At 45.5% G+C, this 20,406-nt stretch overlaps 1 protein-coding gene across 1 annotated transcript in view; it reads left to right on the top strand.

Annotated features, from left to right (window-relative positions):
• The first annotated feature begins 378 nt into the window (after window positions 1–378).
• Window positions 379–20,406, top strand: part of LOC146809228 (alpha-tectorin-like) — a 50,502-nt gene continuing 30,474 nt past the window's right edge. Inside the window, exon 1 of the mRNA XM_085616045.1 lies at window positions 379–498. The gene's annotated coding sequence lies outside the window, so the exon portion shown is untranslated. The remainder of the gene's footprint in view (window positions 499–20,406) is intronic.

The following is a 20,406-nucleotide window of genomic DNA, read 5'->3' on the forward strand; positions in this document are numbered from 1 at the left end:
CTGACAAATCAGTCTGTGGGCTGTTGGTTAGAAATTATGGGCCAGTTTAACGGCCAGGTGGGTCAGTTCATACTGTTGATTTCTCTGATAAACCTTTTCAGCTATATCAATCGATAATCGGGCTTCTTTTAGTCCCTTGACCTGGTTTGACACAGTCCGACTCTGCCCACTTCCACTTCACCTGACTCCTAACTTGCACATCCGGACAATGGAGCTCTCTGTCTTGGTAGAAGGAGAGCCACGGTGCTAATATCAGTGATTGCTGCGCACCTTCTGTAAGTGCCAGGGCGGGACAGGTGCTTGAGCTGCAGGCGTGTCCAAATACATCACACACACATATACTCATCTAAATACTTTGAAGATTGGACATTTGTTTGACTTGCTACTAATGCCATACACACCTCAGAACTTGTCACTGGCCATATAAACCTGGCGCCTCTGAGATGCTGTTAGTTCACCTCTTACATCAGGGTTTGCCGGAATTGAAGAGAAACAAAGGTAGGCTTTTGTTTGTACTTTCTAATTTGATTCTGTAATTTTCCAAACATGATTAGCAACAAAATCTGCCACGAGCATTACCTATCTGCTGTTTCCTCAGTATTTGACTTTCCATAACCCACAGTTTGTTTGTCGATGTTCTTTGTATGAAAACAAGCATTGTCTAAAAGCCAAGGAGTGTGTGTGTGTGTATATGTATCTATGTAATATATATATATATATATATCCATACACATATTTATGCTATCCTTACTCTATGTGTGTGTGTGTGTGTATATATGTGTGTGTATATATATATATATATATATATATCGCCAAGCACTCTTCCACTCCGCACTTTTCCCTTTAGCCACGGCAAAAAGAGCACGGACCACAGTTCTTCCAATACCGATTAGTTTATTGTCATGTCGGTTCACATCAACAACACGGCAGCCATTACGCGTTTCATCCCTACATGGGGACTTGATCATATATGATCATATATGATATATATATGGATTTATTTTGGTTTGCTAATACATTTGGCACTGAATGATGAATAAATAAAAGTCTCATCCACCGCAGCTTCTTCCTGGAACATTTTGGGGTCATCCATCTAGTTGGGGGAGGAAAAAGGGTGTGTCTCAAAACGTTTCTTTGCCATGCCATTTCCCATTGCAATTGCATGCAACGCTACAGCCGAAACGGTTAAACTTAATTACACCAAATTTAGCAGAAAGCTAGCACTTAATCCAGACACATGTTCTCTCACCCCTTTCTCCTATTCTAACCTGGTGTGGTGATAAGCCAGAGTTGCATGATAAAGAGTGGTTGCCGTTAGTAGACCTGTGAGATGACATTTGCAGTAGTCTGTACTGGTTAATCTATAGGCCCATTCAATGTTGCATTGCTAGAGTGTGCTGCAGATTGACAGTGTTGTGCCTTGGAAACAGTGGGCTCGGACTGCTTGGATTTGGTTTAAGGTGTTTGTGTTTCATGTACATGGATTGCATTTATTGATATACTGAAACTCAGTGGTAGAGTTGATTGTCATCCCAAGACCTGAATCAACAGTGACGCTGCATTTAAGGATTGAGATTCCTATACAAAGATTTGTGGTTCTATAAGTGAAGAGGTGTTGCAGTTTACTGTATAAATAATTGTAAGAGTTTAGTGGGATTTCTAAGTACTAGAAGATCAACCGAGATGCGGAAATTTCCGATTTAGGTGGATGTGTATGATTTCCGGTGCTATCATATTAGTGATGCTACAGTCTAGACGTGAAGCGCATTGCCAGAGATGGGTAGGTTTACAGATTCAAGGTACAGCCTGGCATGAGGATCAGAATTGGAATAGCGCACGGTGATTCTATAGACATACATCTCATGAATTCAAACAAATACCTGAGCTCCACTGCAGGGGGATCATGGATGACTGTAGAATATTTCACTCCTCATCCCTATGAGACACCTACCTAATACTAGACTTGAGTAAAGGAGGCCCCCGGTGAAAGGGGGATAGGAAGAGATAGAGCAGCCAGTTGTTTACTGTAGCACTAGTTAAGGGCTGGTGACGTAAGGAAATAGAAACACACCGATTACTTCAGGTATTAAAGAGGATGTGACATTTTATACACACTAACAGGCACATGCATCAAGAAAAGCTCTTGCGAGTCCTTAATTGCGATTATTAAGGAATCGCAATTAAGGACTCTCAAAAGGCTATGCATGTAGAAATCACTATTAAAATAGCGATTCCTAAACATTCCCTAATTGCGACTCGCAAATTGTAAGTCGCAATTAAGGAATGGCTTCCCAGGAATGAATGGGAAACTGCATGCGCAATTTGCGAGTACCAATAGGTACTCGCAAATTGCACATGCAATTTCAAGGGTCCGAGGGTGTCAAAATGACACCTGTTGCACCCCTGAAATTGTGATGTGCACCCATGTTGCGCACACACATGCCCCAAGGGTATGTGCGTGTGTAACCTGAAACCTTGAAAAATGCAGTTTAGTGCATTTTTCAAGGTTTTTGCAAAATACAGACCAGAGTAATTTCTCTGTATTTTGCGGCCCCAAAAAGCGAATTCGCTATTTCTAAGTGCTTCTAGCATTGCATTTAATTGTGATTCCTTAAATGCAATCGCAATTTAAGAAATCTCAACAAATTGCGATTTCTTAAATTGCGAGTGCCTAACACTTTATTGCATCGCAAAATGCCTTTTTGCGGGCGCAAATGGACGATTTTTGCTAATCGCACCTTTTGCGCTTGCAAAAACCTTTGATGATTGTACCCCATAGACTCTTGTCACTAACCTTTTAGCTATCTGAACTTTCTTGACTGCCTGCATTCAAGGTAGCCATCGTGTATGAACAAGTGCAAAGTGACGTTGTTTTAATATTTACATTTAAATAAAAGATCCCTTCTGAAAACGAGGTAGCCACCAAGTAGGAACGAGTGCAAAGTAAAGCTAAGGTGCGTACATGTTCGTAGGCCAGTGCAAAATGAAAAATGTTAAGTTGCTGAGGAACCTAGGACTGAGTTGTCCAACAGTTCATCCATAAATTGGTAAGTGGATGAATAGAAGATGTTCCAAAATATTTTCCATTCGGACAGCGAAGAAAAAATAGAAGCCTTCATACTTCACCCTTGGAAACGCTTCAAGTCAAAGCCGTTGAAATTAATCAAACGTCAGCAGAGCCACTAGCACCGGAGAAATAGACAGTTTAGGAAGCGTTGTGCTCAGGTTCCCAACCGCCTTTACCGTACCAGTCACTGCATCATCAAAGACAAGACCACAGTCCCAAAAACAACTTTAATATGGCTCGTGAACACCTCTTCCAAGTACCACGCACTGGGGGTTAGACTGACGCATTTTAATGTGGTGTCCGCATCACAACATTAAAATGCATCAGTCACGTATTTATGGAACCATGACCACAGTGTGCGAGGCGCTCTCAAGCAGCCAAGAGCTGCATTTAAGCAGCGTGCACGCTGCCAGTGAGTGCAGTCAGTCTTGACTAAGAACCAGGCCAGCTGTGTCAAATACACATGTGGCCTGAGCTGTATGTATATAGGGGCTGTGCGGGCCAGTCGAGGCTTCAATCAAGTAGTCGCGCCGGCCTCTCGCTCCAGCATACCATGTGGTCTGCAAGCGTCAACCGGGGTATAAAATAAAATCAGGACAACCCAGCCGTGCCCTCATGTGGATCTGGGCGTGGTGCCTTGTCTCTTTGGTATTTGCCAGAAAGGCACCAGTCGACTGTGACCACGCAATGTGGCTGATTGGCCCCGGAGATGTTAAGGCAGCGGCCTGTAGCTTTCGGTCTCCGTGCTGCGCTGTGCTGCAGTCAGTGAAGTGCACAGGGAAGGTCTGACAGGTTAGACTTTAAGCGAATATTTTTTGGCTGTTTGAGCGTAAGTTGTGTCCGGTGGGCAGGGCATGGGTTGATTTCTTCCACATTAGCAAACCTTGCCTGGACCTTAAATGCATGGAGTCTCTACCTTGCACAACACTTATGCAGGTCTATTTGTAAGCCTGGTGCACCAGACTTTACTGTTAATGTCCCTGATATAACAACAAACATTACAGGCAGCAAGCTTAATTGCTTGCAGTCTCCGCTACATTGCAGAACACTGCACACATCGTGCCCTAACTTGCAAATGTGGGGCACATATTAATTGCCTGGTTTGCTAATTGGGGTACTTTTATTTTGGTGCCAGAGTTTATTTTCTGACCCAGTCTTGCCCCGGCGGGGAAGATATCTCCTCTCTGGTCTGCCTCGCAGACACAGGGGGGCTCTCTGACAGGTCATGCCTGGATCATCTGCAGCTCTACAGCCTGCATGAATCTGCATTCCCTACTGCTGCAGCCTGGTGGCGCACTCTCCATCCCAGCCAAAGAACTGAGAAGACACTCAGGGCCAACGCTCATCCTGCCCGACACTCCCTGTGCATTTCTGGTGACAGTCGAGTGAGGCGAGTCAGGAAGTCTCTGTACTGAACTTCACTCCTCTCTGCAGCATGTACATTAACTCACCAGGCCACTTCGATTTTTAGCTATATTGTACTTGCAACCAGAGGCGTTCTTTTCTTATATTTTAGACACACTGGCCTCAAAAACGTACTCTGTGCTCGTTGCCTAGAGTCGATCCACGATTGATGTCTTGCCTGGTGAAGCAAGTGGCTCCGAAGCCCCCCTGGGAACTTTGTCATAGTGTGTCTTCATTGTGATGCATGCCTGTGCCACAATTGTTTTACGGAATGGTCATCTTAGGAAGAGGCTATAGGCTAGTGACCTCTGATTACAGGAGTTCTGTATTAGTTTCAAGATTCTCATTATTCAAAATGTGGTCATTTATGTTGTTGCTCTTTCAATGCACTTCACTGAATGGTTCCACCGTTGAGATGGTGTCACTCTTAGTGTCACACATTTGGCAGCTGAATGACGCTCATTAGTTTACTCAGACCATGAAAATGTCCCACGTGAGCAATCTGAAAACTTGCGAGCTATGCTTGAACCTATGCAGTAGTTTAGCGCTGCAATTCCTTTTAATTCCTATTTAACTATTTCACCGAAGGCAATTGCTGAGCTGGGATTTGAGAGTGAGTTTTTTGCTGAAAAGTTTCATTATGGAAATTCTCTCGACTAGCACAGCAGATGAGGCCTAGTAAAAATTTCCAAAACATAATTTCTTGAAATAACCAATAAAAAATCTTCATTTGTGACAGTATAGGTATGTGTATGTTTGGGATTAATGTGATATTGCATATTATATCAAGTTCAACATGTGCCCCAATGAGGATCTCTTGGCTCTGAAGCACTCTGAGACTACTGTCATCTCATTTGTTCTATGTCCCATCTGTTTCATACACTCAATATTCGATTTGCATTGAATGGTGTGTTCTTACACAAGGTCACGTGATACTCTATTATACTCGAGTCCAGGGGTGGGTATGCCAGGCTATTGAGGCTTGAACATGACATGATTTACTGCTTTTTTATTTCCCTGATCTGTGACATGGCCATCAGATATAAATGAGCCGATCACAGTGCCTGGCAGTTTAGTGTGGACTGCTCACACAAGGAGCAGGGTCATCCATGATTTGCTTAACACAGGCCCCTGTCTAGAGTGACGAAGTAGGTAAAAAACGATGGATTGGAATGCAACCTGAGCAGTTGCCAGTGGTTAGACTATTTGCAAACATTCCCCCATCACCTTTTGTGTTTTTTATATAATGCCCCAAGCTGCTAAGGGTATGCACGGATTGTTCGCTGTGGCACAGGATCCAAGCTATACCTCACTGACGAGGCCTAACAAGGTTGAAACGAGTCCGGGATTGCTTGCTGTCATTTCTTGAGGGGGCTTTTCTTAGCTGTTTGGGATGGACTGTTCCCACAAGGAGCAGGGTGAGCACTGATTTGCATAACGAAGGCCTTTGTCTATAGCATGGGAACTTGCAAACATTTGCCCAGGGGCCACAAAGTACGGTCTGTGGTGTGCCCGAGGGCCGAACTGATGCCAGCAGGGTGGAGGTAGGGGGTCTGGGTGGGTGGTAAATGGGTCTAAACAAATGTTAAATAAATGTGCAATCATTTATTTGCAGGTGCATAAATGCTTACTTGTGTGTTTAACATTTGTTTCTGACCATTAGAGCTCAGCAACTAAACAGCAGCTCGTGCTGCTGTGCCCCTGGAGTGCCCCATGTAAAGGTCAAGAGGGCCACAAGTGACCCCTGGGCAGTAATTTGAGTATCACGGGTCTAGAGAAATACAATGGGCACAAAAGTGTGGCTTAGAATGCTGCCAGAGTGATCACCAGTGATTTGAAAGCATTCCCCCATCACCTTTAGTAATGGCCTAAGTGGCCAAGACCATGCCTAGACTTGGTTCCCTTGCTCGCTGTGCCACAGGATCCATGATATACTTCACTGAAGCGGCCTAACAAGATCGCAACAGGTATTTGTTTGCTTTCAGTCCCTTCTGGAGGTGGCTTTGTCTGGTTGTTCAGCATGTAGTGTTCCCATGAAGAGCAGGGTCTGTGATGATTTGCATAAGGCGGGCCTTTGCCTAGAGTGACACAGTGACTGAAAAACAATGGGCTGGAATATTACCCGAATCAAGAGCTTGCCAATGAATAGACTGTTTGCAAGCATTCCTCCCATTCCTGCTCTAGATGCCTGAAACGTAAACATCTTGCCAATAATGAAAGGCGAGCCCTTCCTCTGAAGCAACAAACCCATGAAAAAGGCAGATCTAAACAGAATGCTGTATTTTTCTAGCAGGCAGTGAATGATTCTCTAAACAGGAATCTGGACATTCTGCCTTTGAGCTGTGAGACTGGTCATCATCCCCACATCTCACCCCCCCCCCCCACTCCATGTCCAGGATACCTGATCTTGCAGAAACACTTGTTTCATCTGGACCAGCCTGTTTTTGAATGGCTGCTGGCGCCTGTATCGGCGAGCAGCGGTAAAGGAGAGAACAGTCCATACTGGGATGGCAGAGTGATGCCACGGCACAGATCAATGGGGTACTATTAAATCCAAAGATCCAAGAATTTCTTAAATATGAAACTTTATTCCAGCACGGCTACATGCATCCATACAAGTTGAAGGACAGAGACAACTGCCTCAACCAAGTGGAATGATACATCAAGAAATTTCTGAAAGAACTTAGAACCCCAAGCAAAGATACACATGTCGCATGCATTTAAAGACACCAAGCATAAATATCAAAACAGCATTTAAACTATAACATGGAATGTAACAGGTACACAGGATGGAGTAGAAGAGCCCCTTGTGGCAAGGACTAGAGTACTTGAGAACAGATTTGTGCTAATCTATGACGTTTACCGTTCAGCTTGAAAGTTCCCAGTTAGATCAGACAATGCAGCAGGCTCCAATCTAACATAGGAGGGGAGATGGTTTGGTGCAAATCTGGGTGAAGAGTAAAGTGAGGGACAAGGGTCGCTGTGTCAGAATCTGGCGGGGTTAACAAGCAATCTCTACCTAGAGTCCCAATATGAAGAACACGTGCATAGCTGCAGATCTGGATTTCTTTGCATTGGCACAGTGGAGTGAGTCATATTCCTGTGATTGCTGGGTGTGGTGCACTAGAACTAAGTGGGAATGTACTGTACATAATATCATTCAGTTCTCTGGACACCACCCACCTGCACTGTTTACAACCATTTATGTACCTTCCTTGGCAATTTAACCAGGTTGACATCAGTTCACCCGATGCTAATTGCACTCAGCTGGTATCGGGATGCCCAAGGACCGCCTCGCGCTCAGGATCATCTGGGCCTGCACAGCATGACCCCTGCAGGGCTGGCTGGGCGGTGCTTGGCTGCCGTTAGTTGTGCATTAAGTTGTTAAGTTATCCTCTTACATATACAATCAGATGTCAAATGGCCGCGATTCATCATCAGCAACCCTACAATTTACTGTGGGTGTATCTAGTTGATTCACTTGAAGACATTTTTGCTCACTCCTTTGGTGTCATCTGACAATAGATCACTTATTTATTTTATGGCAAGTCACTGCTGACCTTTTTTAAGGGCATTAAAGATCGACAACAGACACTGAATTGCGGAGATCCTGTCTCAGGTGTACTCATTTCTTGGAGTTTATGTTGCTCTTTTCCACACATCTTAACAGATGCATTACTTTCTGGATAATGAGGTTCCTCTGTTCTAGAATGGTTGCTGACCATATATCTTGCCAAAGAACTGATAAAGAAAACATGCAAAGTTTCATATTCTGTAGTTTGTACCTCTCAGGACCAGGGTGGTCCCTGGCATAGTTTGTGCAAAAACAAACTCATATTTACAGAAATAAAGCAAAGATTATCAACAATAGTAACTGCGACAAATGTGCCATTTCCTGTGATTTAAATATATTTATTATTTAGACATAACTTAACTATACTCATTGAACAGGGTAACTGGGCCACTTTTCCCAGAATGTTAGCTATCTTCTTCCATAGTTTCCCCAGCTACAACGGAACATCAGGTCGTGGAATTAATCTGCGGAAACCCAGACTCAGGGCCTCATTTATAAACATTTACGCATGGCAGCGCAGCAGGCGCATTCCTGTCCTTCTCTCCTGCGCCGGTGCACAAATAGCAGCTGTGAGCCAGCACAGGCATCCTTGATTCATGTTGCAAGGGTGCCTGCGTTGCAGAGATTCTTTTTTTTGTGAAGGAAGAGAGACCTTCCTGAACAAAAACAATAATTGGCGGCATTTTCCTCTTCTATGGGTGCTGCAGAATGCAAATTGCGCCACTCCTATGCCTCCCTTGGGGAGGCGTAGAAATCTGACGCATTCCCAGGTATACAATTCCTCATAAACGTGGGAAAGCTTCAAATTCTGTGGGTGTTGCGTGGGAATACCCACAGCAACACCCATGGAACAACCCTTTGAAGCTGTGTTCTGAGTGAAAGGAGCACATATTTACAAGGCCACTGAAAGCCATGTAAAGTGGCTTTGCCTGTCCTTGTAAATATGCTGCAGCACATTGCACCACCGTATTGTAAAAAAACGGACCCTCCGGTGGCAAAAAATTGCCACTAAGACCTCGTAAATGAGCCCTTAGTAAGTCGTGGCCATCAATACTCATTTTGTGGGACCAGGGCTATCATCAGAACCACAGAAGTAGAAAGGGAAGTGCAAATAGGAGAATGAAGAAGAGAGAGTAGCATAGCAAAACAGCAACACATGGAGTAAGCAGGAATGGAAGAGAATTTGAAAGAGTGAGCGAAAGGAAACAGAAGGCAAGAGTGGCAGACGAACTTTGCAGAGGCGGGATAAAGACAAGGCATTCTTGATATTTGGCAAACCAGGACCTGGGAAGCACCATTGGGAATAAAAATGAGGGGGCTTATTTACAACAAAATGACGCTGCTAAGTGCCACAAGCCATTTTGCTGCGCCCAGCTGTGTCAAGTCAAGTCAAGTCAATGAAACTTTATTCGGATCAATAATAATCCATAAAAGCACAGTAATTAAAAGTAAACATTGCAAAATACACAATGTGATGCTGTTTACAAAGTAAAAACAACAAACCAAACAAATTTTAAGACATTGTTAATCGAGCGCGAACCACAGTTTTTAAGAAAGAGCTCACACGAAAGACAAGTTCATGGTCGTCCAGGATCAAAATCATCGAAAATGCAAGTTCCAGGCTAATTGGTTTTAATTTTTTAAAATACGGGGTTAAAAACCATTTAATATACTTGATATAAAATTGTCAGAAAAATAAAAAGTGTAAAATTGTTTGCTCGCTCCGACAGTCACAAGGGCATGGCTCAACACATTGATCATTATAATTCATAACGGAAAACTAAGAGCATATTTAATGGTACCTGCCCTAAGACGGAATATAAGGCTCGCTCCCAGTGGCTCATTGGGAGAGTTAAATAACTGGGTGTAGGGTAAGTTAAAAGATTGCGAGCTAGATATCTAGAGACGCTAGGTTTCATAGACTCTCTCGCTGCCCTTTCGGCACTGAACAACATATAAAGTGCTTTTTTAAGTTCACATTTAGATGGAAGCGTAGTGGTAGTGGGTTTTAAGAAAACATTTTGAGAATTCACGCTGTGAAGTGTACTCAGCACCCGTGAGAGCCAGGGAATGGCCATGCCCTTATCACAACGTAAACAATCCTCAATAATGTCCCTGGTCAATTTGGCGGCAGGATGTTTCCAAATCGCCAGCCAAAAAAGAGCAGGGCGAGCACGAATAAAATCCCCTATAAAATGCAACCCCAATTCCTTATGGCATATGTAGTGTGGGGAGGAAATGGGGGCGCAGAGGAGTTTCCTACAAAATCTGTTTTCCTCAGCAATTATGTGAGAACATCTAGCAGTTCCCCAAACCTCAGCACCGTATGTGGCAACCGGGACGCATTGGGCTTTATATATTTTTAAGGTAGCAGCCAGCGCACCGGTCTTCTTAGGGCGGGGGAGGCTCAAGATTGAGTTAATGGCCTTTGAGAACTTACCACAGGAGTGGGCAATATGCCCACTCCAGGAGTTGTTCGCAGCAAAGACCACTCACAGATACGGGAAGCTGCTAGTTGACCCCAGTCTCTCTGTCCCCACAACAATGCTACCAATATGTTGTTTCTTTGGGCCACATGACATTGTAAAGGATTTTTTAAAATTAGTCTTTAAGTCTAAAGAATCCATATGGTCGACAAAGCCATTCACTAAAGTGCGTAGTGCGTTAGGGGGGCGGCCCATAAGGACCGCATCATCTGCATATAGCAGGGCGGGGAGATGGTTACCATTTATTATCGGAACATCACCAGTTAGGGAGACCAGGTGTTTGTGTAGGCCGTTGATATAGATGATAAATAAAAGAGGGGCTAGGACGCAGCCCTGTCTAACCCCTCTATTGACTCTTACCATCTCAGTTACCTCACCCCCATGGCCAATCCTGATACAAGCCTTCAAATCTCTATGCAAATAGGCCAGGAAGTGTACCATAGATTCGTCCAGACCATATTTCAATAAGGCCCTCCAAAGCAGCGACCTGTTGACAAGGTCGAAGGCAGTATATAAATCCATAAAAGCAAGGTAAATTGGGCATTTACGTGCAACGGTGTATTTGTCCAAAATAAGGTTGAGATTAAGGCACTGCTCTGTAGTGCCAACCTTATTATAAAAACCCAGCTGGCAACTCTCCAAAATATGGTTATCCTCGGCCCATAACAGGATTTTATTATACAAAACTCTGCCTAAAATTTTTAAGGTGTTGTCGATAAGGGAGATAGGCCTATAACATGATGGTTGGGACCGATCGCCCTTCTTAAAAATAGGCACTATTATGCTCGATGACCAAGTTGGTGGTGGTGGAGAGGTGGAAGTTAAATTTTTAAAAACATTCAACAGAAGAGGGGCCCATAAATCAGGGTAGGCTTTAATAATGTCAATGGGAAGGCCATCTGAGCCTGGGGCTTTATTCCCCGCGCTCTGTGCGATGGCCTCTTCCACCTCAGATAATGATATGTCTACCCATGGAGAGTGGTTAAATATTGGAGTAGCCGTCACTGAGGATGGGACCGCATAAATCTTAGAGAAATGGTCCACCCAGGCAGCTCCGGGAATGGTACAATCCATTGGGGTCGAGAGCTGACCTGAGCAGCGCAGATCTTTGACCGTGGCCCAAAAGATATCCCCCCTTCCGCGGGCAGCGGTTTGCGCTATCACCTCCCAGCGCTCCTCGAGGATCTCCTCCTTCCTTCTACTAATGGCCAGTTTATATCGAGTCCTAGCATTTTTCACGTCAGTCAAGTTCCTCGGGCAGGAAGATAAGACACGCCGCAAATCACGGTTGGCCAGAGAACACTCGTGATCAAACCCTCCCAGGTCAACCGTGATTACACGCGGTGGGGTCATAAGCTGGGCACGGAGAGCTGAGCAGAATCCTCAACTGCCCCCGGATTCGGGTTTAGATCAGACAGACATGAGAGAAAAAGGGGTAGGTTATCTCTGACCAGAGTCTGGAAAGTCCCCGTAACATTAATACCCCTCCATTTTAATCTAAGGTTATTTGAACTAATGGAGAGGTTCCTAGCACCACATTCCTTGTTATATACTGGGCGGTGGATTGCTTTTAGGCAGACCTTAATGGGGTTGTGATCCCCTTGAGGCATAGGAATTACTGTAGCCTTACTGATGCGATCGGCCAGCCCAGGGGAAATAAAGAAATAGTCAAATATTGATGAGCAATCTCTACCTCTAAATGTAGGCACTAGGGAGGCTGTTGGGAAACAGTTAACCATTATGTCCATGGCATTCTCCAGATTATGTGTGCTCAAAAAGGAAGTTAATTCCACACCCCTTTGACACCCAGGTGCCGGGTTACAGTCCCTCATGGTTGAGCAATCAGCATTAAGTCTTGCATTAAAATCACCTCCCAACACAAGGCCACTGGTGTCATCAAAGTCAGGCCTAGACTCCAGAGTGGGGATAAAATTAAAAAGATTTCTAAAATGTATATTTGGTGATGAGCTAAAATCATTATTATAAAAATTAACCAGGAAAAAACTTATTTTCTGATTAAATAATATAGCCTGGAAATTCTGATTATTCGTTGGTATAACCCTGGTAGTGCCTCCAACAGAAATATTGATCCAGATAGATAAGCCTCCCGAGGGACGGCCCATTCTGGATTTAGTTGCAAAAGTGTTATGACACTGAAACCCATTAACATGTAAATCTGCGGTGGCCCATGTCTCCTGTAACATAATTATATCCTGACTCTGGATAAAACTAACCCACCCAGGATCACAAAGCCTTTGTTGGAGGCCTGCTACATTCCAACTTAAAACATTTAAGGTGCCTGCTCTTGATACTACACTCTCTAATTGATTATCTAAGCTATTGGGAGTGACAGGTACAAATGCTAGGGGGAGAGCAGGGGCCTCATTCTGTAACAAGGCTGGAGGTTCAGCACTCGTTCTTGGTTGTCAGTCGGGGACGTCTAAATCAGACAAAGCTAAGAAACGATTCGCCAAAGAAAGGGTCGTAGGAGTGGGCTCGCTATTGTTAGTAATGGGTTTGTAAAAATAACCAAGAGTAAACATACATATATTCGTCTTAAAGCCCGGCAATAACTCACGGGTACGCATTAAAGACTGAACAGTATGAGGTCTGCAGAAATGTATAACAATACAATCCCCAGTGATGTTTTTAGTAGATGCACCCACCCATCCCACTCTCCGCACCATTAAGATTTCATGTAATCTGGCCGGATCAAAACCCTTGTGTTTCCTCAACCAGTCCACACATTTGTTGCGAAGATCCACCTATGACTCCTTCTTTGTACCAGACAAACACGGAACTCCAGCCAAAATTATTACGTAAGGGTGTGACGCAGGGGGGAGGTTCAAAGTCTCGGTATTAGGGAAAGTTGGAGCTGTGGGCAGTGATCTCACTTCATGATCCGATATTTGGGGAGGAACAATCACAGGGGGGTGTTGTGATAAGCTACTAGGTGGGCACTGGGTTCTATTATTAGCATTGGCCATCCCAGGGCCCAGATTGACGAAGTCCCCCGTCAAACGAGTGGATGTGGTTAGAGAACTACGATTAACAGCCAATGGATCAGAAGCTGACTCCCGAATTAACAGTTGCTCCATACGTATAAGTCTTTCCTGTAAGGAGGCAACATTTTTATCAAATAAAGCCTTAGAGTGACTAACTATAGCTTTCAAGCCCGACTCCTGGGCTAACATAATGTCGTCCTTACTTTGGGAAATTATAATATCATCGGTTTGAGTACCAACCGACACAGTATTAGGAGCAACGAATGTTTTTAATGGAACATTATTAAGGTTTTCGGGGCAGCGATGAGAATTGGATTTATTATGGGGGCCCCTTTTCCGTTTTGCCGGCGGGCCACTAGTTTTAGCCTCCACAATTATCTTAGAGGTACGTGATCTAGTGCGGGCTTTTTGACCACTAGGGAAAGTACCTACAGGTAAATCTGAAATAACTAATGGGGAGGGTTGGGGAGAAGGTGTCACAGACATTCGAGGTAAAGTAGGTGATACAGAGAGGCAATGATGTAAGATGTGTCAGAGCTTCAAGGGAAGAGCGTCGCTGAGCATTTATTAAATCTAAAGATAGACGCCGCTCAGTTAGCTCAATCTCATGTGTCAGTAAACTCTCTGCCCTAATCATAAAAGCATCAAGTTTCCCCACCGCGCCCTTACGTCTATTCATATTGCGCTATTTGAAACACCCCCACAAGCAAGAGTACACGACAGTTCCAACAAATCACACAGTCTGGAGATTGAAGGTCACCTGAGCACGTAGGTCGTCGAGAACACCAACTCCAAGGGGGGTGTCCCAGCCCGGCCTCCTCTGGCCCCGGACGGCCACAGACGGCCCGCCCTTTGCCCGGGCTTTGCCCGGCGCTTCCCACACGTGTCCCGCGAAGCGGACCTCAGCGGTTCTTAAGTGCGCCTCCGGGCGCTGCCGTGGTGTCAGCAGAGTGTGCCGCCGCAAAGGACCTCGGGAGTTGTGGTCCCATGGCGGCGGCGCTGTAGGTGGAGGCGGAGGCAGAGGCAGAGGCAGGGGCTCTTGTCGCGGCCCATGGGATACTGTGACTCCTGGCGGTGTTGGCGATGGGCGCTATTAATCCCAAGCTGTGTCATTATAAAGCACATGGATGCATCATGTTTACACAATGTGGCGCATCACTGTGCTTTTCCCTGCGCTGTCGCACAATTGGCTGTCATGCGCCAACGCAGGCACACTTGCAACATGGTACAAGGGTGCCTGCATTGCGAGGATGATTATTTTTGTACAGGAAGGTGTAGGAAAGTAGGATCTGCTTCTTATGGTTACCCCCACGTTTTGCTTCATGTGATACTGTTTTTGGCTAGTCTTACTGGGATCCTGCTAATCAGGACCCCAGTCTATCTGCTTTCTCCCTAAACTGTTATGTCATGTACTTAGGTACACTCCAGATTGGATACTGGGGTACCCTTGTCAGTCCATAGCATATGGTACCCATGTACCCAGGGCATAAGTACCCCAGAAGCCTCCCATGGGCTGAAGCATGTATTATGCCACCCATTAGAGGCCATGCAAAATGGAACCTACAGGCCTGCCATTGCAGCCTGTGTAAGATGGTGCGTGCACCAATTACTTGAGATATAGGTTTACTATATCAAAGTGTCACTACACTTAAAACCTATAAGTCACCCCTATAGCAGGCCTTGACAATCCTGAAGGCAGGGTGCTTGGTTCTAAGTGAGAGGGTGCCACTGCATGGACAGGACACCCCTGCAGCCTTCGAAGTCCATTCTCCCGGGTTGTTAGTGCAGCAGCCATATACGTCATATGGAGTAGCATTTTGCGACTGCGTGATAACCAACTCTAAAACGGCTGAAAGTAACCCTATCGTGTTTGGTGTCAAATATTGTGGACTCATACCCTCACATCAGTAACCGTGTGGGAGGTATGAATCCACTACTCAGAAACAAGCTTTGTGAGGTCCCTGGTGTTCCCAGTACCAGCCTTCAAGTCCCTGGCAGCACAAAATGGTTGCTGCCAACCAGAGACACATTTTGGCCCTCCTGCTGCTGAGCAAAGCTAGGGCAGGGGAAGGCAGAAGATTAGGCATCCTTTCACCGGGAGGTGTGACCACCTCCCAGACATGATTAAGTGTATTAGGCCTGGGTGGGTGTGCTTGCCAGCGACTGAAAGTCTGCATGAGGGGCACATTTAGTGTCCCTGTGCATAGTCCAGTTGAAACCAGTCCTGGGAGCCATTGGCTCCTGCTCTGGAGTGAAACTGGACAAAGGACATGGGAGTAACCTCCCCACTGTCCTGACCCTCCCCTGGCAGGGTCCCCTAAATCTGTCCAACCCTCTCCCGTGGGTACAAAAGAGCTTACCTGGCTGTAAGACCCTAGTTTTGACGTGGACAGAACCAGAAACCGCTCAACTTTGACTGTCTGGAATCTCTGGACTTTGTGTGGGCCCAACTACGTCTCCCTCTCAGTCCAAAACATTGTCGTCTGTGCCCGTGCACCATACAGGCTCTGTGCAGGACCTGTGAAGCATCAAAGACAGCTGAAGGTATCTCCCTTGGAGTGAAGGAGTCACTCCTCTGCAACCGCAGTCACCACATCTCGATTGACCAGACTGCTGACCTCCTACGGACTCCAAATACTTCAGCAACACAGGATGTGTGTTTCTATGTCCCACAAGGTCAAAGCTGTCCTCTCACCAAGTTTTAGGCCAGAATTCCTCATAGGGGCTGCAATACCCGTACCCCTGTGCACGGCGTTCATTTGCAAGTGCATATGCTTGTTGGCGTTTCCCGGACAAGTGCAATGGGCTCCAATTAGCCCCAACCTCTGGCATCATTTCCTAAAAAGAACTCTGGCCCCCTCACACGAGTGCTCCGTGGGCTGCTGCTTTGTGAAATTGCTTGCGGTCCCCTTGCAAATCCTGTGCCTCCAATCTGTGGGTCCACTTGACAGTCAACTCTGCTTTTCTCGGGCTCCTCTGGTTGCTCCAGGCTTTTCATGACTCCCCTGTGTTTGGTGAGTCTCCTAGACCTTGCTGGTCTGAACCGTAACCCTTCTTGACCTTCTGCATGGGCTGCCGTTGGCAAGGCTTTTTGATGCTCCCGACGGACACCGACACCTCAGCACTCGACATCCTTTGTGGGACAGCTTACATCCAGCTCCTGGTTGTCGTCGACGTCTCCTGGTCACTGTGGCTGAAGAGTCAAGAATCCCTTCAATGCACTTGAAGCACCCTACATCTGTGGGCATTCGTCTCCCGAGTCCTTGGTCACTTCTGAATGACCCAGACTCTGTCCCCTCTGCTTTCAACTACTCTTTAACAACCTTTGGATTCCAACGGACACTTTTCCTCTTCCCAGCAGTGGCTCTTCTTCTAAGTCCTCCATAGAGATCGACGGCGGTTTCCAACACCACTTCAGACCAATGCACCTGGCTTTGCTGGGATAGGTAACTCGGGTACTATGGTATCCAAGGGTGTGGTGGCTCTCCAACCTCATAAGTTCCATGGGGTTTCTTTGAAGTCCACTGGAAAGGGTCCTTAAACTTTAAAACTTCAACCGCGACTTCCCCATAGAAATGTACGGAGCACGCGGTCATGTTCCCACACTGCACCCGTCCTCCATGGGGTCCCTACTTACTCACCTAGGGTGGTGTCTTGGGGTCCCAGCGATTCTACATCCTCTAGACACTATCTTGACTCGAGTTGTGGTTCTTATACCACTATTTTAGTATATGGTCTGGTCTCCCCCTGGATCCCACTGTTTATTAGTGCTATTTATTATTGTTTCTGTGCTACAGTATTGTGTTCTTGGTCGGGGACTCTATTCTTGGTCGGAGACGCTCACTACGTTCACCACGCTCCACCTCCCATCACGTAGATGGATTACGCGCAACTTGACGGACAGACGACGAGCACGACGAACGGACGAGCACGAGCGGTGGAGCAGAATACGTGGGAGAATCGAGCCGCAAGCCGCGAGTGTTCAAAATTGATTTAATAAGTGGACTTAGTGCCCGAGCAGTGCGGACTGCGGTTTGGGGATCCGTGAACACTGAGAATGGCCCTTGGGGCCCAACAGTAGAAAACTGGTATTTCCTGTTTTGCTTGGCCCCTGTCTGGATACTTTTAAACAAGGCCCTGGCAGCAAATCGGCAGGAGAGCAGTTTGTCAGCAGGCTTTGGCTGGGTCAATGCCTGCATTTTCACAAGTTGATGCCCTGGGAGCCACTGATACAATACTGGCATAGCAGGTGCACAATAGTATATTTGAAGCAGCGGGAGCACGGCAGTGGAGCAGCGGCACAGTGGTGGTGGGGAGAGCGTACGGCCAAGGAACAGAGGTAAGTGAAAATAAGTATCCCGAGTTATAGAGATTAGGCAAAGTGTATATGAAAGAGGAAGTAAAATAGCTGCAGACTCAAGGCGAGTTGCTGGTGCTAGCTACAAAGAGTAACAATGGGTTAAAAGGATATTTGGTGAATAAGGACATTTGGTGTTCTCTGAAGAAAGGAACCTTAGGGCAGTGGGTGGCCGTGGCAGAGAAAAGAAGATAGAAGAAAAAAGCAATGGCTTTAGGGAAAGCAAAACCCCGGAAGGCCCTAAAAAACACCAAAAAGCCCGTAAATAAAGATCTTTGGGCAGAAGATATGGCTGAAATGCAGAAAGAAAAGGGGAATGGAGGTAAAGGAGCATCTTCTGGAAGGAAAAAACCAGCACAGAGAAACTCTCAATCACTGAACTTGCCCCCACAGACATTAAAAACAGGGGGTGCAAAAGGAGGATCATCAGATCAAGGACTTTTTGGGGAAACACTTTAAAGGGAAGGATATGTCTGAAAAGGAGCTGAGAGTTGTTGAAATTCATCCAACTCATGCTGATTTGGCAGCTCCAAGCTTGGACTCCCCTAATCAAATACATTTTAACATCTCAGGGATCTCCCTTGATCCACGATTATCCTCTTTATCAAGGTTATTCCGGCCCTCGATTGACCACGAAATTGAGTCAGAGGAGGAGGAGGAAGAGGAAGCCTCATTTAGCAAGACACAGAGCAAAGGGGACAATAACTACATGAAAGACCATCTCAATGAGAAAGAAAGATCAGAACATTCTTTTTCTATTGGAACTGACGTAATGGGACCATCATTGCATAGTTTGGAGGTTACTGGAACCTCTAGTGCCTCTATGCTGGAGGTTATGTTGATTCTTCAAAAAACCTTGCAAGGTTTATTAGAGGTTTCAGTCCTCAACAATGAAATCTTAAAAACACAAAGTATACAGTTCAAAACTATGATTGGGGAACTGAAACAAATTAAAGGTCTAATGCCCACTTTAGTCAGGCCAGTCGGAGAACCTCAGGAAATGGATGTTGGTGGGGAGGAAGAAGTGGTAAGGGATATCCAACCACAGAGGCAGGAGCCAAGCGTATGTATATTTCGATGCCCGATGATCGTAAAAAGACGTGGGGAAAGAAGGAATTACAAGCAGTTCATCCCGCGGTCAAGAAAGGGGGGGAACCTCCCAAACAATGGCCAAATCCCAGGGCAGTGGGAAGGGAGTAGTGAAAGAACATGTGAATATAGGTAGGAAAGTGCCCCCAGACCTAAAAAGCCAAGCATCCCAGAAAAAGGAATAACTGCCAGTAGTCCTGAACAGCAGAGAAGGCGGACAAAAGGTAAAAGAATATCAAGGTGTACTAAAGATAACTCTACGAAACCTTGGGGAAAGAATGGGGTGATGAGGCAAGAGGGTTGGGAAAGATTATACATGCAGGACCTAGTAACCTCAATAGTAGTAGGGGCCTTAGGAAGAGAGGCATTGAAGAGGAATATAGCAGAAGTAGAGAGGATGCTATAGAGGGGGCCCACCAGGAGTAGTGCTAGAACGATATCAGGACCTGTGGCTTTTTCTGGAGCCAACAGAGCAGGGAAAAGTTGGGAAAAAAGCTAGAAAACGAAACCCCCTAAACAGCTCCTAACTTCTTTTTTTCATTATCAAAATGTGCAAGCCTACGTTATGTTAGCTCAGAGGGCCTCAGAGAAGTAGGGTTCATGGTAAAAAACAAAGAGGCGAAGTAACTAAGGTCGCCTTTATTCAGCATTAGTAAAAACAGCACTGGAAAACACAGAATAAAGGAGGGCATATGATTAATAAAAAGGGAGGAAATGCTTACTGATAAGCAGGGGGAAGTCATTTCTTAGGAATCATGCCAGGCTGGGAGTACGGCAAATAAGAATGATTAATTCCCGCTGGGGTAATAAAGAAGAACTTGAAATTACTATACCTCCTAAAGAAATAGGGAGAGATGAGGTAGACCTGTTAGCCGGGAATAGATATAGAGCCCTAGCATACTCGGAGTATGAGGAAGATGGGTGCATGAGTGAAATTGACTAGGAGCAAGGGTCGTCACACAGCCTGTCCATACTATCTTGGAATATAAATGGGTATAAAAGAATAGGGTCTCAAGAAAGTTTTAATTATATATTCAAGAGCAATGACATTGTGTGCCTGCAGGAGATTTGGCTGTACGACAAAAACCTGTAGGGTTTGCCCATCAACTGAAAGTAGCAAAGAAGAACCCTTTCGGTAGACCCTCAGGAGGACAATTGACGTTGGTATCCACACAAATTGCCAGGAATATTAAACACCTCGAATTAAAATGTAAATGGGCACTAGGAAATAGAGTGCTGACACTGAATGTTGATCCACGCTGCGGAGGTATATGTATTGTTAATGTGTATAATCAAAAGGGTAAGGAAGATGATTACAAGGAGGACCTGGGAAATTAAAAAAATTATATGGCGACTATATGCGATACCTACCTGAAGGATGTGTTTCTGTTGTTGGGCGACTTTAACCAAAGATTAGACCCCCA

This window comes from Triturus cristatus, chromosome 7 (genome assembly GCF_964204655.1).
Source record: "Triturus cristatus chromosome 7, aTriCri1.1, whole genome shotgun sequence".
Taxonomy (NCBI): domain Eukaryota; kingdom Metazoa; phylum Chordata; class Amphibia; order Caudata; family Salamandridae; genus Triturus; species Triturus cristatus.